We start from the raw sequence: 25778 nt of genomic DNA on the forward strand, positions 1-25778 counted from the left end.
AGGCACAGAATCGGAAACAGGCTCCAGGCTCCGAGCCATCAGCCCAGAGCCCGACGCGGGGCTCGAACTCACGGACCGCGAGATCGTGACCTGGCTGAAGTCGGACGCTTAACGGACTGCGCCACCCAGGCGCCCCTTTCCTGCTCAAATTCTAATTGAACCACAAATCAGGGGTTTTCCAACTTGTTAAAATTCATGGAATCCATTTTTAAACTACGGTCTAAATCTAAAGTCCAAAAGATAAAAATGGCCGAAGAGGAATTTCTCTGGTTCATAAGAGGTGAGGGCTCCAGAGCCCCACCCCTTCCTCAAATACAGCGTGCCCTTGACCATCCAACGTTTCAGTTCACAAATTGGGGGGAATCACCTCATTAGTCCCTGTATGCCTGTCACTGCAACTCAATTGTATAGGGTACAAATGCTTGTGTCATAAAAATTATGCTCTCTGTAGATCATCTTGAAATTGAACTAACCTCACCCTTACCATAAACTCTTAGGAAATCACATGGATTTGCAGTAGGAGTCCATTTGTCTCCGTGATCTATTAAGAGTGCATTTATCATCAAATGCACTTAAAAGAACTTAAAATAACTTGCTGCTGTTTGCCTTCAATGGGGTAGGTGACCAAGGTGCTGACGTTAGTTGGGGAATCTCACCGGGAGGCAGACGCTCTTTGGGCACACAGCAGGCTGGTAAAGATTCTCTGAAAGAGGGAAAAAGGAGATTCTGCAAATGGTGGAAATGAAGGCAGAAAACACAATTACTGGATACATTAGCCTTTGTGATAGTGTTTCTGCGACCGTGAGGGAGCAAACACAGCTCCTCTCTTAGGCAACAACAAGGGGTGTCCTACCAGTGTTTCTCATCCTGCAGCCACGGATTTTTTTTAATTTTTTTTAATGTTTATTTATTTTTGACAGAGAGAGACAGAGCATGGGCGGGGGAGGAGCAGAGAGAGGGAGACACAGAATCCGAAGCGGGCTCCAGGCTCCAAGCTGTCAGCACAGAGCCCGACGTGGGGCTCGAACTCGTGAGCTGTGAGACCATGACCTGAGTTGAAGTCGGACGCTTAACCCGCTGAGCCACCCAGGTGCCCCCTGAAGCCATGGATTTTACCTACTGAACTCGTTCCTAGCGCTTAAAGTGGAAATAAAGGTTGTGATTATCCTTATTGTTCAAAGGTAAGAAAAAAATAAGAATTTTATGGTACTGTTGTTTCCCTGGCTCCAATTCGTCATATGAAATATAGCAAGAATATGCAGCCCCTTCAATTTGGTGGATTAATCAGATAGTCTTTTCAGAGTAATGTCAGAGGTCGTCTCTCTGTGGACCCCTTCAGCCGTTACACCCATACACTTCTTCACCTGGAAAACCACACCAGAGTAGCAAAGCAAAACAAAACAAAACAAAACAAAACAAAACAAAACGGGCTCTTCTTGTTTCTCCCAAGAATCATCCAGTTTCTTCTTTTGTAGTCAATAACAAGCCATCTCAACTCATTCTCCACATAACTAGCTTCAGTCTATCGTCTGAGGGGCGCTGGGGTGGCTCCGTCTGTTGAGTGTCTGACTCTCGATTTTGGCTCAGGTCAGGATCCCAGATCGTGGGATCAAGCCCCTCATTGGGCTCTGCACTGAGTGCGGAGCCTGCTTGGGATTCTCCCTCTCTCTCTGACCCTCTCCCCTGCTTGCTCCCTCTGTCAAAACAGAGTCTGAACCCTGACGTCTCTTTCTACCCTCATGTAGTCCTCCATTTCTGAATAAGAGCAGAGAACGCTATAGCAGAAAGTCAAGGGGGGGCTTTGGGATTTCAGAATGCTTAGGGTGAACCTGAACTTGTGCAGAATTCATAAAGTTATGTCAGAAGCATCAGCAGAAGAGAGAGGAAACCATATCCAGGAAGACTCTACCTGAGTCATAAATTCTAAGGTGGAAACTAGGCAGATCAGGAAAATTCTAGGAAGAAGCAATGAGCAGGAAACCTCAAGTCCAATGTGGGATTTCTCAACTCTTTTTTTTTTTTTTAATATTAAATTTTACTTTCTCGGGTGTCTCTTCTTTTTCTGATAAAGGCACTAATCCCATCATGGGGACTCCACCCTCCTGACCTCACCTATTCATACCATCACATTGGGGGTTGGAGCTTCAACGTAAGAATTTTCTGGGGACACTTTGAGTCCCTAACACTCTAACCTTAACCGGCTATTTAATAATGCTGAGCCTGTAAAAGAGGGAATACCAAAACTTCCCTCAAAGATTCAGTTCAACGGCTGTTGTGATGCATAAATGATATGTAGAAAACAGTGTTGAGGGGGCAGCTGGTGCCTCAGTCATTAAGCATCTGACATTGGCTCAGGTCATGATCTCATGGTTCGTGCATCTGAGTCCCTCACCGGGTGAGCTCGAGCCCTGCTTTGAGTGAGCCCTGCTTTCTCTCTCTCTCTCTCTGCGCCCCTCACTCACTTCTGCCCTCTCAAGAAATAAAGAATGAAATAACGATAGAAAGAAAGAAAACAGTGTTTACATCAATGTCTCATACGCAGTAAGACCAGAAAAAATTTTGTTCCCTTTTGTTCTCTCAGGGAAATACATAGCTATTTCTTAAAGGAGTAAACAAAGGAGTGAATACAACCTATGATGCCTAGGGAAGCATACGTATATACTACATATATAGTATCCAGATGATTGAGCGACTGGGCCCATCTCTGCATTGTTGATTCAGCTCTTGGCTTTTCACCTGGAGTGGTCTTAATAAAGGGATCCATCCCCAGAGGATGCCCCCGTGATGTTAAGATATGTGGATACCAGTATACATGTGATCACTTATGAGCATCATATTTTAGAAAGATTATCGATAGATATAGGAACTTCTAGAGGAAGATGATCGGGTTAGGAACTGTCTAGAAGCCATGGGAATGGGTGAACCAAATGCCACAAGTTGTCAGATTTAGCAAATAAAAATATAAAAATCACAGTAAAATCAATCTCAGATAAACAATAGTTTACAGTAAAGGTATGCCTCGTGCTATCTGGGGCCTATTCATACTAACAAGTATTCCTTGTTGATCCAACCCTCTTTTTAATCCCTGTATTATATCTGACAATCCTAGCTACAAGGAGCTTACAGTCTCTTGTTGAAGACAGGGCAAATGTATGAGATAGATCTGCAACATCGCAATCATGAGCACATGTGTATATTTTTATTTGAACAGTATGAATTGCTGGGCATACAAATTTCTGAGTGAGCTACAGAGAAGAATTAGGTGGCATTATGTGGGGGAGAATTTGTCTATTTTTTTAAATGTTTTATTTATTTTTGAGAGCGCACAAGAGGGGCGAGGGCAGAGAGGGGAACAGAGGATCCAAAGCAGGCTCCCTGCTGACAGCAGAGAGCCCGATGTGGGGCTCAAACTCACAAACCACGAGATCATCACCTGAGCTGAAGTCAGACGCTTAACCGAGTGAGCCACCTAAGGCGCCCCCCTCCTCTATTTTTTATGAAGAAAGTTACCCACACTAACGGAAGCAAGGAGAAAGTATTACCACAGAATTTCCTAATATCTGTAGCTATTGGTCTATGGTAACCTTGGGATTCCCAGAAGTAATCTTAGGATCCAACCTTCCCACACCCACTGAGTTTGCTGTAGTCTGTCCTCCTTTCCCACCACTGCTGGCTCAAGTCAGGTACACCTGCTCAGGTCATTCTCTGGACTCTCTTACCGGCTTCCCAATGGAGCAAGTCCTAGGCTATGCATCATTTCTTTATAAAGATATGAACAAATGCTTCATAGAGAATTCCCTTCAGTTTCTGGGATGATAGCACCTTCTCGATTTTTCACCTTGCCATATGGTTTTTCGTGAATATATTATAGGTTACTTCAATACATATTTCCCAACATGGCAATGTAAATAAGCTACCAGCAAAGGAGGAGTTGACTCTACTTTGCAAATTCCACTTGGGATAATGCTCACACCATTTGGCTTTTTCCCAACCTTCATGATAAAGAAGAAACCATAGGAAGGTATCTTATTCAAGGCATGTAAATGAGGTAACTTCCTGAGCTAGCACTGGGCTGCAACAGTTAAGTGCTAAAAATAAACTCAAATTTCAAAATAAAATTCAGGTTAACTGAATATTTCCTTTCTCAACTTACCTGGATCTGTAATATCCATAGGGATCCACACCGACCAACATGCAAAACTAGGCAAGATCTCTCTGTGTCAGAAGGGTAACCAGGGTGACAAAATTTGTGTTACTCCAACATGATCAAGTGAGGGTGGCAACACAGTCTGTCCCTCAAAAGCAACTAGAAACCTGGGAAAATGGTCACCATCAACTATTTCAGTGCTCTGGAAATTGGCCAAAGGCATGAAACAAACGAAGATGCATTCATTCATGAAACTATGAACTTCTTTTAGTTTTTTAAAATGTCGGGGCGCCTGGGTGGCGCAGTCGGTTAAGCGTCCGACTTCAGCCAGGTCACGATCTCGCAGTCCGTGAGTTCGAGCCCCGCGTCAGGCTCTGGGCTGATGGCTCGGAGCCTGGAGCCTGTTTCCGATTCTGTGTCTCCCTCTCTCTCTGCCCCTCCCCCGTTCATGCTCTGTCTCTCTCTGTCCCAAAAATAAATAAAAAACGTTGAAAAAAATTTTTAAATGTCTATTTATTGACAGAGAGAATATTCCAAGAAGGCTTGGTCCTGTTAGTGTAGAGCCCGACATGGGGCTCGATCCCACAGACCATGAGATCATGACCTGAGCCGAAACCAAGAGTCGGATGCTTAAATGACTGAGCCACCCAGATGCCCCGAAACTATGAACTCCTGATAAGAACACAGCATCATTGCCCCCTGCTCCCCGCTCTACACTCCCCGCTCAATGGGGTCTTTCAACCAGGGCAGGGCAGGCAGTGAACCCCAGCAGCTTTCTTCCCCCTGTTAAAGGGTGCTCCCTTAATTTGGACATGGTTACTGGCAAGGAAACAAAACCAGCAGCTCCAGTAACCTGAAGTTATGGTTCTGTTTGCGACAGGGACTGGAACAGCAGACCAGCCTGGAATTAAGAGTGAGTTCTGAGAGGTAAGACAGCCATAGGGCTTGAAGACTGTCCACTCGTGGGTTAAGCAGCAGCTGTGCACGTACACAACAGAGACAAACTACTGGAAGGGGTGATGGCAAGCAGGCTCTGTGAAGTTTTCTGAAGTATTTTAAGACTGCATTTTGAGGATGGTTGCACAACTCTACGAATTTACTGAAACGAATGGAATTGAACATTGATAAATGGTTCATTTTACAATATATAACGTATATCTAAATAAGGCTATAAAGAATTCACATGACACATTAAAAACTACGACTCAAAAGTAAGGACGAATCTACATATCTAGATACCAAATGGCTCTGAAGAAAAGGCATTAATAAAATAGGTCTTATTCAAAAGATTTTAATGTAATAGATACATTAATGTTTAAATATTTTAAAAATCCGTTGATTTTAAGAAGTATAATGTAAATTCAAGAACAGCACGATCCAACATAACTTCTTGCAATGATGAAAATAGATAGGTGCTCAGTCCAACATTTTGGCTCCTTTTCACATAGGGCTTTTGAGAACTTAAAATGTGGCTACTGTAACCAAGAAAGCGAGTTTTTCATTCTATTTCATTGTAGTTAATTTAATTTTCAAGAGCCATTTCTGATTAGTGGTTACTTTATGGCACAGCACAAGTCTAGAAAGTTTGTATTGGCAAACATAATTTTGTTTATGGAACATGGTCATTTCAAAATAACGGGAAAGTAATGGGTAATACAGAATATCTTTTTAAGGCTTACAAACTCAAGAAATGCAAATTCAGGTACTGTGAGACTATTTTACCCGATTAAAATTGACAAAATAAAAAAAATATTATCCATTAGTAGACAGATTGTTTGCTAATGGATGGAGGAACTTAGGAACTTGATTTTCAAGACACCGCTAATTGAATTATCAAGGATTCTGGCTTCTGGCAGAAAATCGGTTGTGCGTCTCAAATAATTTAAAAGTATGCGTATAGTTGACTCTGAAATTCTACTTGTAAGAAATGGCCCTAAGAAAACAATTTAAAATGAGCACAAGTGTGCTCACCACTGTGATTACAGTAACAAAACACTGGTAGTAAATTAAATATTCAAGAACAGAAGACTAGTGACATAAATCGCATCACTGTATTGGTAGGATTGTAGTGTATTTTAATATTTATTGAACTTCAGCTGTGTTTTCTAGGAAGCACAAAAGGTAGGTTGTACATTAGAAAACGTGCTTTTATTGTTGGTATCTCTATGTCTGTATTTATCTGTCTCTATATCTAGAAGCAGATAAATCAGTCAAGCAGCAGGCCTCATCTATGGGTGATAAAATGATGGGCATATCAATTAGGAATCTCTGTTGGCAAGCACACAAACCAATTCCAATTACATTCTTCAAGCACTGTTTATTTAAGATGACCGAAAAAAATACATGAACCCATACTGAATCTGATTGAGGAGAAAAAGAAAGAGAATGAGAAAGAATACTTATCTAAAGAAGCACAGAAGAGTAGAATTATGTGGTATACAGCTCTATAGCTCTAGGACAATAAATTTATTTAAAAAAATTTTTTTAATGTTTTTATTTATTTTTGAGACAGAGCATGAGCAGGGGAGGGGCAAAGAGAGGGAGAGACACAGAATCCAAAGCAGGCTCCAGGCTCTGAGCCATCAGCACAGAGCCTGATGCAGGGCTCGAACTCCCGGACCGTGAGATCACGACCTGAGCTGAGGTCGATACCCAACTGACTGAGCCACCCAGGCGCCCCATCTAGGGCAATAAATTTGTAAACGTGGAGGCCTCCTAACGGTCCAGACATTCAGCCTTTAGTTACTAGACTGTGAGATAGCCCAGGGGATCTTTGGGGAAGAGTTCAGGGATTGGATCTGTAGCTACATACCAAGCAGTACAGAGTTTCGCTATTTTAACAGCCATTATAGTTGTACAAATAAACTATCAGCCTTATCTTCATCCATATCCATAGATACCATATTTACTACTTTCTTCAAGAGCCTCTGTTCTGTTTGTTTTTTAGATGTATGTTTCAAATATTTTTCTCAGGAAAGAATGGGATGTGTGCAGTACTCTAAAAATTCCTAAAATTCCTAAAAAGTTAGACTAGATAGTTAGATGATAGAGAGAAATATAAACATGGAGATATACTTGTCAAATAATATCTTTCTAAATTTAGAACTCTCTTGTCATAGTCATTTTTTAAATGATGTATCAATATCTTTCCTCTGACTTTTTTATAATAAAAACATTTTATTGAAGTATAACATACTGTAGGTTGCATAAGGGGCATTAATATTAAGCATATAGCTTAACAAACATCACCATATATTTATACCTCTGTAGTTACCACTCATTTCAAGATATAGAATATTTCTAGAACCCTGGAAGGTTCTCTCTTATCTCAGTGGTAACCAATCTATTGACTTCTTTCCTCTGACTTCTAAATGCAAATTTTTGCAATCGAAGAATCTGACAGCAGTCGGGTTTTATGTTTCTTTTACTCTTTTGACCTGGAAGCTTATGTATTTATATCCTTAGAGACTATGGATTTTACCAAGTATGCCTAAGAGGGATGCCTTTTATGGATTTTTTTCTGAATAACCTAGCCTAGAACTCTGAGCAGTTTCAGTGTAAAGATTCTGACCTTTCTTCTTCAGAGTTAATGCTCCTCTATTATCTGCTTAATTATTGTCTCTACTCTGTTTGTTCTGTCTTCTACTTCTGAAATGCATATATTTAATATGAGAAACTCGGTCTTCCGGGGCTCTTCTCTTCTCCCTTGTGATTTTCAGTTCCTTCATATCTTACTCAATGTATTGAGAGATTTCTGGCTTGATCACTCAGACCACTAACTGAGGTCTCCACAATGGCTAGCCTGTTCTTCAGTTAGTCTAAAAACTACTTAATTGTGAAACCACGTCTTAGAGTGTAAGAAAGTCTCTTTGCTGCGCAACTTGAATTCCCATGGATGCACTTACTTATTTTTTTTAAATTACATTTTCCATCTGTCTTTTTCTAGCAATTCCATTTCACTGGTTCTGATTACTTTTGTCTTTTTTCCTCCAACCTAGCACTCCCAACCCCACTCTATTGGAGACGAGTAGTGATTTTTCTCAACCCACTGGTCTAAATGATGGTTCTTGGAATAATCTAAATGGTGATGGAAAGCCACAATCACTTTCTCACAGACTGGCAGTAGAGAAGCAAGACATTTCCCTGATAGTGGTGATCAGCCTGTCATGTGCTTATTTTCCATCAGTTTATTCTCTTCTGTGAATTTCTCTCCCTTATTTACCCATGTTCCCATTGGATTGTTTGGGTTTTTTTACTGATTATTTGTGAGGGTTCTTTATATTCTGGCTACTAGTCCTTTGTCCCATGTGTAGTTTGCAAATATTTTCTTCAGTCTGTACATTGTCTTCATCATTTGAACAGTGCCTTTCCCTGGACAAAAGTATTTAATTTTGATAAAGTCCAATTCACTGACTTTTTCTAATTTAATAAATCGTGATTTTGGTATCGTGACTAACAATCTCCCCCAAATCCTAGGTGCTGCAGACGTTGTCCTATATTTTTCTTCTACAGGTTTTATATTCAAATCTGTAATCCATTTTGAGTGCATTTTGGTATATGATGAGAGTCGTAAATGAAGATTCACTTTTTTTTTTTACTTTAATTTTTTAGTAACAATTTAAGGTTTGTGGCAGTTTTTAAACTCTCAGTTGATGATCTTGCCTCCTCATTCACTGAGAAAATGAAGAAATCAGAAATTAAAGCAATCAGAAGATAATTTCTCATGAGTTTATCACTCACATACCTAACAACATCTATATCTATATGCTCTGCCTTCCCACATGTTACAACAGATTAACTATCTACCTTCCTTTCTAAAAGCATTTCCTCTTTCCTATTTGCACTAGAACAAAACCCCAGAATATTTCCCTCTCTTCAATATTACCATTTTCCTAATATAAATAACCTATATTAGCATATGAACATACTGTCTCTTCTATATTAAAAAAAACTATCTCAAATACTTTCCTCTCAAACTGTGACCCATTTTTTATTTGCCCCTTGTCACCAAAAGTACTTCCAAGCATTGAACATACTCATTGTCTCCATTTCGACTCTTTCCATTTTGTCTTATAGCCAGAGTAATCAGTGATTTCACCACCTCCCCCCCGCCCCCATTATTACACTGAAGTACTTTTTAAAACACTCTATGTTATTAAACCTAATGTTCAACTCTCTGTCCCTATCTTATTAATGTTTGTTTATTTTTGAGAGAGAAAGAGAGAGCGTGAGGCGGGGAGACACAGAATCTGAAGCAGGCTCCAGGCTCTGAGCTGTCAGCACAGAGCCCGACACGGGGCTCAAACCCACGAACCGACAAGCTGTGAGCCACCCAGGCGCCCCCACACTCTCCTTTAGAAACAAAACCATGACTTGGCCTCCAGTCTAGATTTTCCTCCTCTTCCATTGGTTGCTCCTTATCAGGCTTCTTCGTTATTTTCCCCTCTTTTCCCTGGCCTCTGCAGGATGGTGTCCCTGGGATGCTTAAACCTTAACCAAGGTCCCAAATATTTATTTCCCTTCAATAACCAGCCTGTGTCCCCCTTCTTTGTGCCATTGTCAAGTCTCTTTTGCCTTCCACCTGGAACAAATTCCTTCCTGTCCAAAGGCTTTGCTATGTCCTAACAGAGATGCTCTGTATAGATCTGGATCCCGTGGCCCAGAAAAGAAAAGACTGTCTAGATGCTCTGTATAGATCTGGATCCCGTGGCCCAGAAAAGAAAAGACTGTCTAGATGCTCTGTATAGATCTGGATCCCGTGGCCCAGAACACTTATGGTGCTCCTCTGCCACATCAAAGAAAAGACTCCCCCTTAGGAGGTGAGGATCTAGGGATGTGGGAGGATAATCCAGAAGGCAAGACCATCTGTAATGGACGGGCTGGAGCGTAGTGAAACTCGTTCCAGGTGAGTAAATGACTTGCGCGTTGTCTTTTATGATACTGAAAGACCAGTTGTAGCCAAAGCATAGGGTAGAGTGACAAAAGACGAACGGCTGGAACTGGGGTTTGCTTTAAAGCATCCCATAGCTAAGATACCCAACTCTCTCGCTCCAGAGAGCCCATCAACGTTAACCAGTATTTTTTTCTTAGCGAATGTGATTTGTTCTCACATTCAGGGCTTTCTTGGCAGGGATCCCTAATAAAAATTTATTATTTTCTCCATTTTTCATGTTTGCTTTCATTAGTTTCCTGTAGCGCTTCTCCCTGCACCTATTTTCGCTTTATTAAAGCTCATATGTGGAAATTATCAGACACTAAAGACCATAAATAAACTTTTATTTAGCAAGCTGTGGAAATCAGGGGCACGCAGCAAAGACGATTGAGTTCATTAACCACCAATGGCACTAATGTGCTCTCACTCATTACTCATTCACTTCACTGATTGCTTCAACAGACCAGGAGACACCGCTTCTCCCTGGGATCGTCCAACTGTTCACGACGGGAGACACAGAAGACAGGGCAGGCGGACCTACGCACCTTGGCTCTTCAGGGGACACAGTGCAGTTGAGAGCATTAATCACTGACACTTCCAAGGTGTGTATTCACTCTCTCACTTCTTCTCTCTATACGTAAAGGGAGTAGAAGGAGGTGGTAAGAGCCATGTGAGTTTAAGAGCCCCTCTCAAAGGGGAGTTTTGGTCCAGGGGATCCCAAAAGCAGCATTAACCATTTAGTGCAATAGTTTATTTCCACTATAAACCTGTATTTACAATGTCAACTCGACCCCTGCCAAGTGCTAGAAGCATCCTTGACTCCAAACGATAACAAGAACTTGTGACACGTTTCATCGTCATTTCCATTCAAGGTCTCATAACGGGTATAAACTGATTTTCAGACTCGGAGAGGAAAGGCAGTCTGTAAGTTTCTTCTATTTACACACGAGAACAGATTGAGAGAAATCATTATGTATATATAAATTAACAGTAAAAGGTCAGTTACAACAGCACATGAAAGAGGGATAGAGGGGTTTTTAGTGACCTTGGAAAAAATGTTTGAAGTGGGATTACTTGTAACAGATTCTGTGGCACCTTGATGGACCTCGCGAGATTTGGAGGGAGTGTTTGGGCACCTCATGGCATTAGACAATCGTTCTCTAGAGCAGTTGGTTTACAGTATGGCTGTTCCTCAATGGAACAATATGACAGGTGCTCCAAGGTGAGTAGCTCCAAGTAGGTGTTTATTTAACAACAGCTAATGATTCCTCGGCAGTGACTCTGGTGAAGATATCTAGCAATATCATAATGAGCCTTCTCTCAGCTCTAAGTGTCAGACACAAGGCTAAAGCTTCGCTTGTGCTGTGTTATTGAATCTCCAAGATAATGCACGTTGCCCCTCATTTCACAAATGAAACAGAGGCCTAGGGGCGCCTGGGTGGCTCAGTCGGTTGAGCGGCCGACTTCGGCTCAGGTCATGATCTCACGGTCCGTGAGTTCGAGCCCCGCGTCAGGCTCTGGGCTGATGGCCCAGAGCCTGGAGCCTGCTTCCGATTCTGTGTCTCCCTCTCTCTCTGACCCTCCCCCATTCATGCTCTGTCTCTCTCTGTCTCAAAAATAAATAAATGTTAAAAAAAAAAAAATTAAAAAAAAAAAAGAAACAGAGGCCTAAGCGAAAGGTCACACAGCTGGCAGGCAGCAGTTCCAGAAGTGAAAAAGAAGGCTGCTTAGCTTGAAATCTGTTGCACTTGACAGCTCCCTTCAAAGACGTGAAAAGTCAGAAGCACCATCTATAGACGCATCCCTTGTAAAAGGCAATGAGACACACGTCTGCGAGGTACATCACAGGTTGAGAATAGGACACGAAGAACAGGTTGTCATTAAAACTAGAGACTGCAGAGATTAGAAGAAAACCATCATGAAACAATCAGAGTTAGCCAAGGGTATACACTTGGGTGTACCACTGCAACTTTCCCTGTAGTTTGAGCACAAAAAATGAAATGGGCAGGACAATGCATTTAGAACAAGAAACCCCATACCTCTTTGGGACGGGATTTTCCCCCTCTCCATCCCGTAAGAGTGGTGACCGGAAAGAAGGGAAAGGCTAGCATTTTGTCGATTTTCCAAAGCGGGGCGGTCATTGAACCTTCTCAGTAATGACTTCATGGGGCCATTGACCCTTCTCAGTAATGACTTCATGGGGCCCTCAAAATCTTGGCTAGAGTCCACCGGCCCATGTCAAATTGAAATTCTACGACTAGAGAAGGCGAGGCAGTCATGGGCCAGCAGTTACCCAAGCCTAAAGGAAGAGCTCTATGTTCAACAGGTCCTGGAGGCACAAGGACGGAATTCTTAAATTTGTTGGCTAGGAAACAGCATAGGTGGGCATTATTTTATTTCCTGCTTTCACACTGGATACACGTTTATCCTGGAAAAATTTGAATTCATAGAATTCACAGACACCTGCATCACCCATATGGCCACCCTTCGGAGGCAATCAGTGATAGCTGGCCACACCTTTTTCATACCTCCCATCTGCTCTCTTCCGACCCCAGATGACCCACTAAAGACTAGATATCCTAAAGGAGACTATAGTTACTGGAAGCTGTGCAATTTGTGCTGAAAGAATATATGAAGGAAATCCTCTCTTCCCTTCTTCCCAGGATCTGAACAACCACCTCTTCCCCTGTGATGGACAATTTGATTAAGGAAGACTGTCCACGCTCCGAGGAAATCTGACGTGTTATTGGGGCAAGGGATTTTTCTATAGCCGTTAGAGATAAGATTGACCGGTGATATGGAAACATGTGCTGTTCTGGGATCGCCAGAGTAAGATCTTTGGATAAGAGTTCCTTCGTTAGCTCCATGCCAAACTCAACAAAGCACCTACGGGAAAGAAATTAGTTGGCAAACCACTTGCTTATCAAATCTTTTCTTATTTTAGGGCTGTCACCCGGTGAGGGAAGATAGTGGGTGAAAAAGTACCATTTCCCATCACAGAAGGCTCTAAGGCACGGAAGGTTCTTTCTCAAGACTTTATTACTTCGCGTTAGTAAAGAGCTCTTTTCCAAGCTCTCTTAAAACTTGAAACTAAGATGAGGTCAGGGACAACTTTCACCAACTTTTCCACTCCGGTATCGTATAGGGCGTGGTGGGGGCTGTAACGACAGTGGAGTGTGCACATGCGTACAGAAATCGGTCTCTTTGATGCGTTCATCACTCAGCAGACGTTTATGGGCCATCATCTACATGTCAGGGGGTATTTTAATTGCTGTTTCTATGGTCACAGAAACAGTCTCTGCCCTGAAATGGCTTACGTTTTAGTAAGGGATACAGACAATAAATAATATCTCCTATAATTCAAAGTGTCACTTAGCCTAATAAAGTAAAAAAGAAAAAGCAAAGCATTATATATACATATAATGAGATGCTTCTACTTTACACAGGATAGTCTGGCAAAGCTCTCTAAGGAGGTGCCCTTGAGTAGAGATTTGAATGAAGCGAAGGAACAAGAGCATGCTGAGTGGGAAGAAAACAGACCAAACAGAAGAAAGCCTAAGTACAAAGCCTTGGGAGGGAGAAGTGGGGGCTGGGGGTGAATTTGCTCGGCCTCCTTCAGCAATAGCAGGAAAGAGGTCCTTGTGGCTGGTGAGGGAGGGAATGCGGAGGTGGAAGGAAAGACCTTAAGATCACATAAGGAGAGCCCTAAATACCACGGAAAGACCACGCCATGATTGCACCATGTACCTCTCCCACTTCTGCGGCCCTGAAGTTCCCTCTTGAGACCGTCTCCGATGGTCTGGACCCTCACTGTTCCACTCCACTCCAGGGCCTTGACTCTTTTTGCCAGCCGTACTCTTTTTGCCAGCACACTATCTCGTGTGCCCAGCTTCTCTGCTTCTCCCTTCCCCTCTGCACTTGGGACGCAATATCCTCAGCCTTGAACGCTTTTCTCCGATGACCCCTCTGAGGAGAAACACCTTTTGCATCAGGCTTTTCCTGGCTCCCGCTTGTCTTTATGCCCCTTCTTTTCCTAGCACATCTAATGGCTGCTTTGCAGTAATTTGCTTGTCTGCATTACTGCTTCCCACATAAGAGAAAGAACTTTGTGTAGTCACAGACTGGGTCTTTGTCTTCAGATTCCTGATGTTTGGCACAAGGCCACATGCATGGGGGAAGAACAAAGTTAAAATAAGTACTGAAGAAATGAATGAGTTTGTGAGTGCCCAAATGAATGAAGATCGTCTGAATGAGTTTTGCATTTGTTTTACTTCAGGTCAATGATACGGAGAGTCCCTGCAAAACGGACTTCTCTTCCATTCTCACTCAGCCAAGCAGATGATTTTTTTCCTGAACTTTTTCCTTTTCTAATCGAAAACTACAAGTGACGTGAACGTCAAGAATGTTCTATGCATGGAAAATATAATGACTACATAATACACCTGTCAAAAGGGTGTTTCAAATAAAATGCTAACAGACCCATATAACTGAAGAGGTTTTGTGGGAGTTGCCATTATGAAGTGGTTTTTAACACTCTGCACAGAAAATTGTCACCTACGTGAAACTTTGAGAGCAACTATGATTTAGAGTTAGAAGCTGTACTGGATATTACCAGTAAAGCCGCTCGAACCATTTCATACATCTGATGGTCGGTTTGCAAACCCACAGAACGGGCCAACTCGTGTGTTCAGGGAACGGAAGGCATGTCAGGGCAAACTTTTTCTTTAAACATCACCCTTTATGAGGGTAAACGTCTAAACGTAACCTAGCACAGGAAGTATATGAAATTAATATGTGCCGGAGTATTAAGGCACAGGAAGTATATGAAATTAACATGTGCCTGAACACGGGGATAATCAATGATATTCCATATCACTCAATGATCAAATTAAGTTAGAAGTATCATGCTCTGCTCTCATGCAAGTTGAGGTATTAAAAATCAGAGGGAGGCAGGGAAATGAATTAAAGATGTTCTTTTCTGCCCTGTTTATCCACGTCCAGCTTCTCTCTTCCTCGCTTTCTTCTTTGGTCACAATTGCTCTAGAGTCCACAGAACCTCTTTTCCTGGTCTGAGCAGGGATAGGATTGCGAGGTCCCACCGGCAGGACCCGACAGAGAAAGTGGCTGTGCACCCGTGTGGTCAGAGCTAATCCAAGTGTGTCCGAGTGTGGACATCAAAAAGGGGGAGTCAAAAGAAGAGTTGATACTTGGGGCCCACAGCCAGGAGAAGTGGTGATGGAGAGAAGGGGAGGGCAGAGGAAGGAGGAGAAAACACAACCAACACTTACTGTGTGTTTACCATGCTGTCAGGCACCGGCCTAAACCCTGAGCACAGAGTACACGACTAGCCCCCAGCATCCTGGCACCTACCTGGAGCAGACTTGATTCTCTGTTGCAGTAATGACCTTGCACAGGTGGTTGGGTTCATAGGAGGGCCTATTGGTGGTAACATGGATCATCATTTATTTTCCATAACTTTATATCCTCTTGATGCTCTTCCTGCCACGAGCACTTCTCTTGGGTTTTCAGTCCATTAGTCTTATTGTGGACCTCTAAACCACAGTCATTAAGCATCCGATTTTCTCTAAATAGAATTGACCGAAAATACTCTCCGTGCTCCAAATGTCCAAGGACATCCTGCAGATCTTCAGCCATTCTACTTAATTGCATGCGGTGATCAGCATTTGGATGCCTCGCCGTTCCCAGACGTAGCAGAGGCAGTCTCATCGTCTTCCAGTGAACTTCACAAGATGTTAATGATAAAGTCTGTGGAGATAGTATGCATATATTTATTAATTTCACTCCTCTTAGATGCAGGCTGATTCTAAGATTTGTGTCTAGGTCTCTATGGTATTGGTTAGAACACCTAGTGCAGTGGTTGGCACATTGGAGGGGCCCATCACATGTTCAGTTTGTTGAAGTGAACTCAGTGGTTGGGTAAATTAGGGCAACGGAATAGCTAAGAAAACATCATTTGGTGAAAATACTTTGGACTGTTCCAAAAATATCTCTAGCCTTAGTTTCAACCCTGGAGTGTGTAGGTTCATGAGTTGTTTTCAAAATAGTGAAGACCATAAAAAAAAATTATATATATATGTATGTATATATATATATATACATACATATATATATATATATATATATATATATAGTTGAGCAAAATATATACATATATGAAAAGACACAATGGTTTAAATTTCAATATTGTGTGTAGCACCAAGTGGAAACCACAAAGACATTCATTAATGCATGCTGGTAAAAAATTGTGGTACCTCAACAAAATCACATTAAATACTCTGTGTGTGTGTGTTGACGAGAACTACAAGATGCAGAAAAGTGTGTGTGTATTATCATTCTCCTCGGACTTCATGGAAGAATTGACACTGCACTAGAAACCAGGAGATTAGGGTGACAGCTAGAGTTAACATTAGGGTTCCAGGCAAGAGCTTGAAAGTCAAGTGTACAAGGAAGATTAAATTTTCACTGCATATTGTTTCCAATATTGGAATCTTTATTAGATGCTTATATTAGCCTTTTAAAAAGCTCCAGCTGAGTTAAACAAAAGCCAGAACTATTAAAACTACAGAGAAATCTGAGGCAACAAGGTTTAATATTCAAATAAAACCAGAGGCAGTTTCAGAAGGCCTCCCAAAGCATTCTTTCTCCGGGATATGACATTATGATTCAAGGGATCAAAGTCAATATCCTTGAGCAGCTCGATCTTTTTGTAATGGCTTTCCTGTTGTTTTTGTCTCACGGGATTGTGAAGTGTCTCTTCAGATATTTTGCCCAATTTTCTAACTGGGTAGTTTGTTTTCTTATGGAGTTATAAGACTTCTTTCCATAATCTTGATACAAGTCATTTCTCAGATATGTGACTTGCAAATACTTTTTTCAGCCTGTATTTTGGTTTTTCATTCCAAGAGTAACCTTTGAGGAGCCAAAGTTTTTCATTTTGAAAAGTGTAACTTTTCATCTTTTTATAGATCATGTCTTCGATGTTGTATATAAAAATTTATTGCCAAACCCAAGGTCACACAAATTGTCTCCTATTTTTTTCTGAAAATTTTATAATTTTTGTTTTATATTGATATCTATTATCCATTCATAGTTCATCTTTGTATGAGATATAAAGTAAGTGTCAAAGTTTGCTTTTTGGCAGAAGGATATCCAATGATATCAGCACTAGGTTTTCTAAAAATTATTCTTTCTCCATTAAATTGCCTTTGACCCCATATCAAAATAGTTGTAGGTACAACGTGTGGGTACATTTCTCTGCTTTCCCTTCTGTTCCCTGTGTCTACCCTTTCCCAATACCACACTATTGTAGTTACCGCTGCAGATAGCAAGTCTTGAAATCAGGAATTTGAGTCCACCAACACTGCCTTTTTTCCCCATCAGAATGGTTTTAATGATTCTAGATCCTTTGCTCTGCCAACTAACTTTTAGATCAGCTTGTCACAAAAAGCATACTACAACTCTGATTGAGATTTTGAGTCTATAGATCACACAGAACCGGCATCTTCAGAATCTTGGATATTCAATTCAGGACCATGATACATTCTCTTTATTTAGTTAGATATTTGATTCCTTTTCGTAACTGTTTTGTAGTTTTTAGCTTACAGATTCTGCACATGTGTTGATATATTTGTACCTAAGTACTTCATTGTTTTTGCTCCTACTGTGATTAATACTATTTTTGTTTCCAATTTCAAGTCCCAACTGCATATTGCTGGCACACAAGACAACTGATTTTTATGTAATAACCTGGTACTCTATACCCATGTTAATCTCACATATTAGTTCCGGGAGCATTTTTGTAGACTCTCTGGGATTTTCTACACAGACATTCAGGCTGTTACTAAGTACAGAAGTTGTTATTTCTTACCTTTCTACTCTGTATTTCTCGTTCTTTCCTTGTCATACTGGTTAGGTCTTCCTGTTTGATATTGAATAGGAATGGCACGAGAAGACATCCTGACCCGATTTCCGATCCTTGAGAAAAGATCATTATGCATAATCGTCAGTAAGTAGGAAGTAAGATCTAAATTTTTTTGTGTATGCTCTTCAGTAGCTTAGGGACGTTACCTTCTATTCTTGTGTTGTTGAGAGTGTTTGTTTGTTTTATTTTTTAGCCATGGATGGATGTTGAATTTGGTGAATTTTTTTTTTTTACATAACTATTGACATGAGCATATGATTTGCTTATTTAGTTTGTTATTACTGTGAATTTCAACGATTGATTTTTGAATGTTGAATCAATCTTGCACTCCTGGGATGAACCCCACTTGGTTGTGACAATTATGTTTATATATTGTTGAATTTGATGCGCTGACATTTTGTCAAGAATTTCTGTGTCTACATTCATGACGAATATTGAATTATAGTTTCCTTGTAATGTCTTTGCCTGGTTTTAGTTTTATGGGTTTTTTCAATTGAAAAAAATTTTTATTTTTTATTTAAAAAAAAAATTTAACATTTATTTATTTTTGAGACAGAGAGAAACAGAGCATGAGTGGAGGAGGGGCAGAGAGAGAGGGAGACACAGAATCCAAAGTAGGCTCCAGGCCCTGAGCTGTCAGCACAGAGCCCAATGCAGGGCTCGAACTCACAAACCATGAGATCATGCCCTGAGCCAAAATCAGCTTAATCAACTGAGCCACCCAGGTGCCCCTAGTTGTATGTTAATGCTGGGCTTGTATAATGAGTTTGGAACTGTTCCCTCTTCTATTTTATGGAAGAAATTTAGTGGAAATCTTATTATTTGCTGTTTAAATATTTTGTATAATTCACCAGTGACACGGTCTGGATCTGACAGTCTTTCCTCTTAATTTTGAACAAGAAATTTTTTAAGTTTGTTTATTTTTTTAGGAGAGAGCACAAGCAGGGGAGGGGCAGAAAGAGACAGAGAGAGAGAGAGAATCCTAAGCAGACTCTGCATTGTCAGCACGGGGCCCAACTCAGGCTCAATCCCACGAACCAATGAGATCCTGACCTGAGTTGGAATCTTCACCAACTGCTCCAGAAATAAAATTTTTAATAGATATAGGTTATTTAGATTATTTTTTCCTTCTTGAGTGGGATTAGTAGTTTGTATCTTTCAAAGAACTGGTACATGTCCTCTAAATTGTGAGACTCATGGGCATAGGATTTTTCTTAGTATTCTCTTATTCTTTTAGTGTCTTTGGGATTAATAGTGATGTCTGTACGATTAATAGTGACGTCTGTACTCCTTTAATCAATAACTTGTTTTTTCCCTCTTTTCTTTTTGATCGGCCACACTAAAGATTTATCAAGTTTATTGATCGTTTCAGGGATCCAGCTTTTGGCTTAATTGATGGTCCCTATTGCTTTTCTGTTTTATTTTCATTTTTTTCCCTTTCTGCTTTGTGTTTAACATGTTCATCTTTCTCTAGTTTCCTCAGGTGGAAGCTTGGTCTACTGGTTTTAGATCTCTTTTGTTTTCTAATAGAAACATTTAATGCTATAAATTTTCCCTCTCTGCCCTGAGTTAGTGGTTTCTCACAAATTTTTTTTTCAACGTTTTTTTGTTTTTTTTTTAAATTTATTTTTGGACAGAGAGAGACAGAGCATGAACGGGGGAGGGTCAGAGAGAGAGAGGGAGACACAGAATCGGAAACAGGCTCCAGGCTCTGAGCCGTCAGCCCAGAGCCCGACGCGGGGCTCGAACTCACGGACCGCGAGATCGTGACCTGGCTGAAGTCGGACGCTTAACCGACGGCGCCACCCAGGCGCCCCTCACAAATTTTGATATACTATGTCTCATTTAAAAACTCTCCTTGTGATTTCTTTTTGGGTTTTCAGAATTCTGTCTTTAATGTCGGAATAATTAGGGATGTTTCTAGATATCTCTCGTTAGTGATCTTTGGCTTAATTTTGTTATGGTCCAAGGAAAAATATAAAATTGTTTCATAAATGCACATATTTAATTTGTTAAGTCTTATTTTATGACTCAGGATATAGTCGGGCTCAGTGTCTGTTTCATTTACACTTGAGAAGAATGTGTATTCTGCTATATTTTGGTGGAGTGCTCTATAAATAGCAATTAGGTCAAGTTGATTGACAGCTCCGGGTATCTATATCCTCACTGATTTTCCTGCTTATTTACTGTATCAATTCCTGAGAGAAAAAAAGTGTTAAAGTCTCCAACTATAGTTGACAATTTTTCTATCTCCCCCTTAAGACCTATCAGGTTTTGTATCGTATGTTTCAAAACTCTGTTGATTAAGTGCATAGAAGAAATATGTATTTTTGAAGAGTGAGAAGTTTATATTTTCAGTTAAAATGTCAAAGATTTTTGACCTACTTATTTGATTTTATATTAATTTTCTCCCTTGTCACTGAAAATTATGTTTTCTAAAACACATTAAGAACATTAAAGTTACAGTTCCCTTGTCAGTGAGAGTATCGTTTCATATATTTAAGGGCCATCTTAAATTATTTTTCTATGAACTGCTTATTCATGTATTTTGCCCATTTTTCTGTTTTCCTTAAAATTTTTTAGTTCTTTATATGTTAGAGATTTCTGATCTTTTTTTTAATGTTACATAGTTGTGTACTGAGTGTCCCCATATTTTAATTTTGGGGCTTTGTCAATGCTCTGTAAGTTACAAATGCTTTATCATGTAATTGAAACTCCAATATTTTCTTATTGCTTCTGAACTTTGAATCATAGAGAAATTTTCTACCCCTTCGTTTTATAGTGAAATCCATCCGTTCTTTTATAGTACCTGTATAGCCTTTTAAAGAAACATTTAGATCTTGAGGTGCTTGGGTGGTTCCGCTGGTTAAGTGACTGACTTTAGCTCAGGTCATGATCTCCTGGTTCCTGAGTTAAAGCCCCACATCAGGCTCTGCACTGACAGCACTACGGATCCTTTCTCTCCCTCCCTCTCTCTCAAAAAAAATAAATAAGCATTTAGCAAAAACAGAACATTCAAATCTCTCCCCTATTTGGCATTTGTTTTGTGTATGGTGTGTTATACAAAAACTTTATCTTTTTTTTTTTTTTTTTAAATTTTTTTTTTCAACGTTTTTTATTTATTTTTGGGACAGAGAGAGACAGAGCATGAACGGGGGAGGGGCAGAGAGAGGGAGACACAGAATCGGAAACAGGCTCCAGGCTCCGAGCCATCAGCCCAGAGCCTGACGCGGGGCTCGAACTCACAGACCGCGAGATCGTGACCTGGCTGAAGTCGGACGCTTAACCGACTGCGCCACCCAGGCGCCCCAACTTTATCTTTTTTCAAATGGCTATCCAATTTTCCAAGACCACTTACAAAAAATTTCATCCATTCCCTGCTAATTTGACATATCATCTTGGTCCTATATTAAGATTCCACTGTCATGTGTTAAGATTCCCTGGTATATATTTTAGAGCTTTGCCTTTGGTTCAGTTAGCCTGTAGGTCCATTCCTGAGCCAACGTTACCGTGTTTCATTATAGTGGAGTTATAATTTGGTAAGGCTGCTTCCCAAATTGCTCTGGTCTTTCAGGATTTTTCTCACTATTCTTGGCTTCAGGAATGGTATTGTCTTCAAACAGTCTAGACCCCAACACAATGTATGTACTGTACTGGGGTAACATCGAATTTATAGATTTACTTAGGGAGAACTGACATCTCTACGATATTCCCTGGTCTCCCTTACCATGAACATAACTCCTTTTCTCCTTGTTTGAAATCCTTACAATGGAAAATTATTTGAAAGGTTTTCTCAGGTAGATTTCAAATATTTTAAGTACCTGTCTGCGTTTGTTTGTTGTTTGTGTTGGGTGGGGGGAACATTCAGGTAAGTCTGGCCTCATGAAATCTGTGTGCCAAGGTGATTCTCTCTCCTGCTCTCTCACCATGGAAGCCTCCCCATCGTGACTCTAAGACCACCACGTCGTCCTTCCTAGAAGTCTGGAATCTCCCTCTCACACACTAATGACGCTCTGGAGTGTGCACTGTTCACAGACTCCATGGAACAGATGGGAGCCTTTCTTGAGTAGTACGTGTTAGGAGCTGGCTGAGCCAGTATGAAATCCGGGAGGGAGAAGACCGACAGGTCCACTTCATAAGGTGAGTTCCAGAAGCTGTAAGCTGGCTTGCAGAGCTCTGAGAATGTCAGCAGCCCTGTTCTTCCCTGAACTTCCTGCACTTGTAGACAGCATCTCTCCTGGACGTACATTCTGTCAGCAGAACGTCCTGACATACGTTTCCCTTCACTTAAGTTCACAGGCAGCCTTCAGGAAAACTACCATTCGGAATTGTAACGGTGAAAGTTGAAGTGGGTGGGGTGCAGAGGGGTGGGGACGACGACAATTATGAACTGAAGACGAAGGAACAATGGTTCGATGCTGGTGAAAGGTGCTTTTAAGTGTATTTAGTGAGACTCCTCTGAAAGCTACCTTAGCAATTCATTCAAAATAAAACAGCCATTAGGTGGAAATTGTGATGCAGAAGGAAAGAACAGAATGATCCTTTTGTTACAAGCATCAGGAGCTAATGAGTCAAGATTCAATCAGGGTTCCCTGAAAGAGATGTTAAGTATGGGAATTAATGGGCCTTTTGAAAATATTTCTGAATATTAAAAAAGCCGTTAAAATGATCTGAAAAAAGCCTATGCTTTCTTCCTGCATACTTCTTTTCCCTCCATCTTGTACTAAGAAGCCTCCCTAGAAGTTAAATACCTGTCTCGATTAACCTTACTTCTAGTGGACACCGAGCCCTCAATTATTCGTAGTAGAGCAGAAATAAATGGTCACCGGGATTAATAATGCAAGCTGTCATTTTCTATCCTCTATGTCGGGCAGTGATGGAAGATGCTCTCTCCCAATATTTTTCAATAAACTCTCATACAGGTACAGAATAACGTCCGTATGTTTTCAGAGTTGTCCCCATTGATCATGTCTTGGCTCTTCTAATAATGGGTTGAGACGAGTGAAAATTATGTGGATTTGGGAGCCAGACCTGGGTGTGAATTCCAGGTTTAATCTCTTTTGGTTGAGACATCAGGCAAGTATTTCACCTTCCTGGGTAATGGGGAAAATAACTATCTTCCATATTGTAGTGAATACTAAAAGAGATAATATGTATCCGAAGGGGATACCTTCATGCCCAGTAGACAGTAGGTGTTCTGATGAGCGGCTGTTTACTCCCTGCACCATATTTCTCCTACTTTTTGTCTTTTTCAACTCTCCCTCCCTCTAGAGAAGTGCAAGTCTGTATAAGAAGTTCATAAACACTTGAATAAATAGAGGGATACTGATGTGGTCTCTGGACTAGTTCAGGTTTAGCTACTCCCCAGACTTCACAGCCAAGGCTTACCGGCTGAATTCCACAATGACAACTCCAGCTGTGTCTTCAGGCCCACGTCTTATAAGGACGGTGAACAGCTCACAGCCTCTGAGTCGGATGGATGCTGTTGTCGGCACACTGAGGAGAGAATGACTTCCTTGTGGGGTCTCCTTGCCAAGCTCAGGCAGACGCTGCCCGGATTTCCCATTGTTCACCCATCGTCTAAGCTCAGGCTCTTCTGTGTGGCTTACTATCTCCGTGTTGTGCACTTGGCAGTGAGAGGAAAGAACCAATTATTGAACACACACTCATTTGGGACATCATACGCGATACGTGTATTTTCTTACTGATTTCATAAACTGTATGATGTGGGGACTATAATTCTCATATTTTAGGTGGGAAAATTGGAACACCATGACTATTTTTTAAATCAAATGGAAGGCACACAGCACTTTCCAACTCCAGTGCATGGAATCATTTTACTCTACTGCATACTCTAGTTTTTAGGGGCTCACTAAGAAGGCCTTGCACTGACCTAAGAACCACAAAGGGATACCATAGGAGCGAGGATGATGCTTCACTTTGTCCTCTAGCTGGGATACTGTGATACAGCCTTACGACAGAAAACGGATAGTCATTAGCCTACCTTTTAATGATCTGTAAGGTCTCTGCAGATGAACATTATAACGATGCCTTAGTTTTGTCCTCTGCCTCCTTCTTCCCATTACTGAAAAGACTCCAAATCTCAGAATCCTGGGTCTAGCTGTTCTTAAAACCTCTATAACCGGAGGAAGTCCTTCTCTTTCTTAGGAGGTTGGGTCCTGCAGGTTTCAACGACATTGGACAATATGATCACCTCGATGCTTTTCAATTCCAAATAGATTTTAATTCTGTAACTCCAAATAAACATCATTTTTAAAATCTTTTTCCTTGGCCTCAGGTTTAAACCTCTTATTCACGTTTAAGACTCTCTTTGAAATCTTCAACAAATTTTATTATATATATATATATATATATAATCCAATTATATATATATCAAGTTATATATTTGACATATCAAATTATATATATATAATTTGGTATGTACCCAGGAACAAATAACCAGTGTTAAGCATACCATAATAATAAATATGTGGGAGAAATACAATCAGTGTTTTATTGACTCAGATCCCACCTACCCAAGAAGCAAATAAATACAACAGTTGAAAGTCCACACAGCATGGAGAAAATCGTGTATGACAATACTTCAGGCACGGGGAGGGGAAAGGTGTATACAAGGGGTTTGAATTTCTACTTAATTTCCAACCTTGTATTCAAAGTCTAGTAGGCTACAGGATCAATCCTGCCAAGTCCAGTAATCTATACCATTTTTGAAAATGTGGGGGTGGAAGAGGATTTTAAATTAGGTAATAGTGACATTTTGTAAGTGATCTAACATTTCCTGGAGAAGTACCACATTGTTGGCTCTGTCCACAGTTGTTTGATTTCAAACTCCCAGTCCAATGTACAGAGGAGGTCATTAAGTATCTTCAATATAGGAACACAGTTACTGAGACTCAGCAGCCTAGACTTTGCTATTCATTCCGTAAGTAGTAAGTCGCACACTTAGACTTTGAAACGGATTCCGTCTAGATCCGGAGACGAAGCTCTACCTGTAACAAAATGATGATGGTTTTGATAGCAGACTAAACAAGGTGATCACAGTATCTTTCCTAAAGTGTCCTTGGATCAACGCTGTGACCTAAAATTTCCCAGTTCTCAATCTGCAGGATCACACCTAATTTTATCATAGTTGATAACTAAAAGGGGAAATTGATTACCACTTTGAAGCGGCTTACGCAACTTACCAAAGATGGATTTAATTTAATGTAGAGAAAATATTTAAGAGCTGTAGGTTGGTAAAAATGGGTGATCCCCTTGGTGTCAGAAGACCTTAGCTGGCCCAATGAATCCGATGCCCCTGGGAGTTGCTAAAACAGGCTTTTTTGTGGCTGCTTTGGTTTGGTGCTAAGACTTCTGGGCCTTCCCTTCCAAATCTCCAAGGTGAGTCTTCCGAGCAAAGGCAAAGGAATAGTCATTATACTTTGGAAAGTGTAGGGATATAGCACAACCGACACGAAGAAGGAATGGAGACGGGAACTCCATTTAAGCGGTCTACCCTCCCGTCATTACTTTAAAATAGAATTGGGTAAATGCTGACCATATGGGTTTTCAGGTTATGGACGTTGGTTTTAGTGAGAGTAGAGAAAAGAAAGTTGGTACGCATTTGTTGATTTCCCCTTGCGTCCCAGGCATTGTGCAGACATATCTTTGAGGCATCTTCATTTTACACACGAGGAGAACTTGACTGCCGAGCTATGTAGCCACTTTCTCAAGGTGAAGTTCAACCTTGAATCTCG

At 40.8% G+C, this 25778-nt stretch overlaps 1 long non-coding RNA gene across 1 annotated transcript; it reads right to left on the bottom strand.

Moving 5' to 3' along the window:
• Positions 1-10406: 10406 nt before the first annotated feature.
• LOC131511568 (uncharacterized) lies at positions 10407-25090 on the bottom strand. Its single transcript, XR_009261595.1, has 6 exons — positions 24833-25090; positions 24026-24200; positions 23410-23647; positions 17968-18074; positions 15450-15845; positions 10407-10710 (listed from the first exon to the last, which is right to left on the bottom strand). It is a non-coding gene; the product is annotated as an uncharacterized LOC131511568 (long non-coding RNA).
• Positions 25091-25778: the final 688 nt, after the last annotated feature.

The sequence above is a fragment of the Neofelis nebulosa genome, chromosome 5 (assembly GCF_028018385.1).
Source record: "Neofelis nebulosa isolate mNeoNeb1 chromosome 5, mNeoNeb1.pri, whole genome shotgun sequence".
Lineage (NCBI taxonomy): Eukaryota > Metazoa > Chordata > Mammalia > Carnivora > Felidae > Neofelis > Neofelis nebulosa.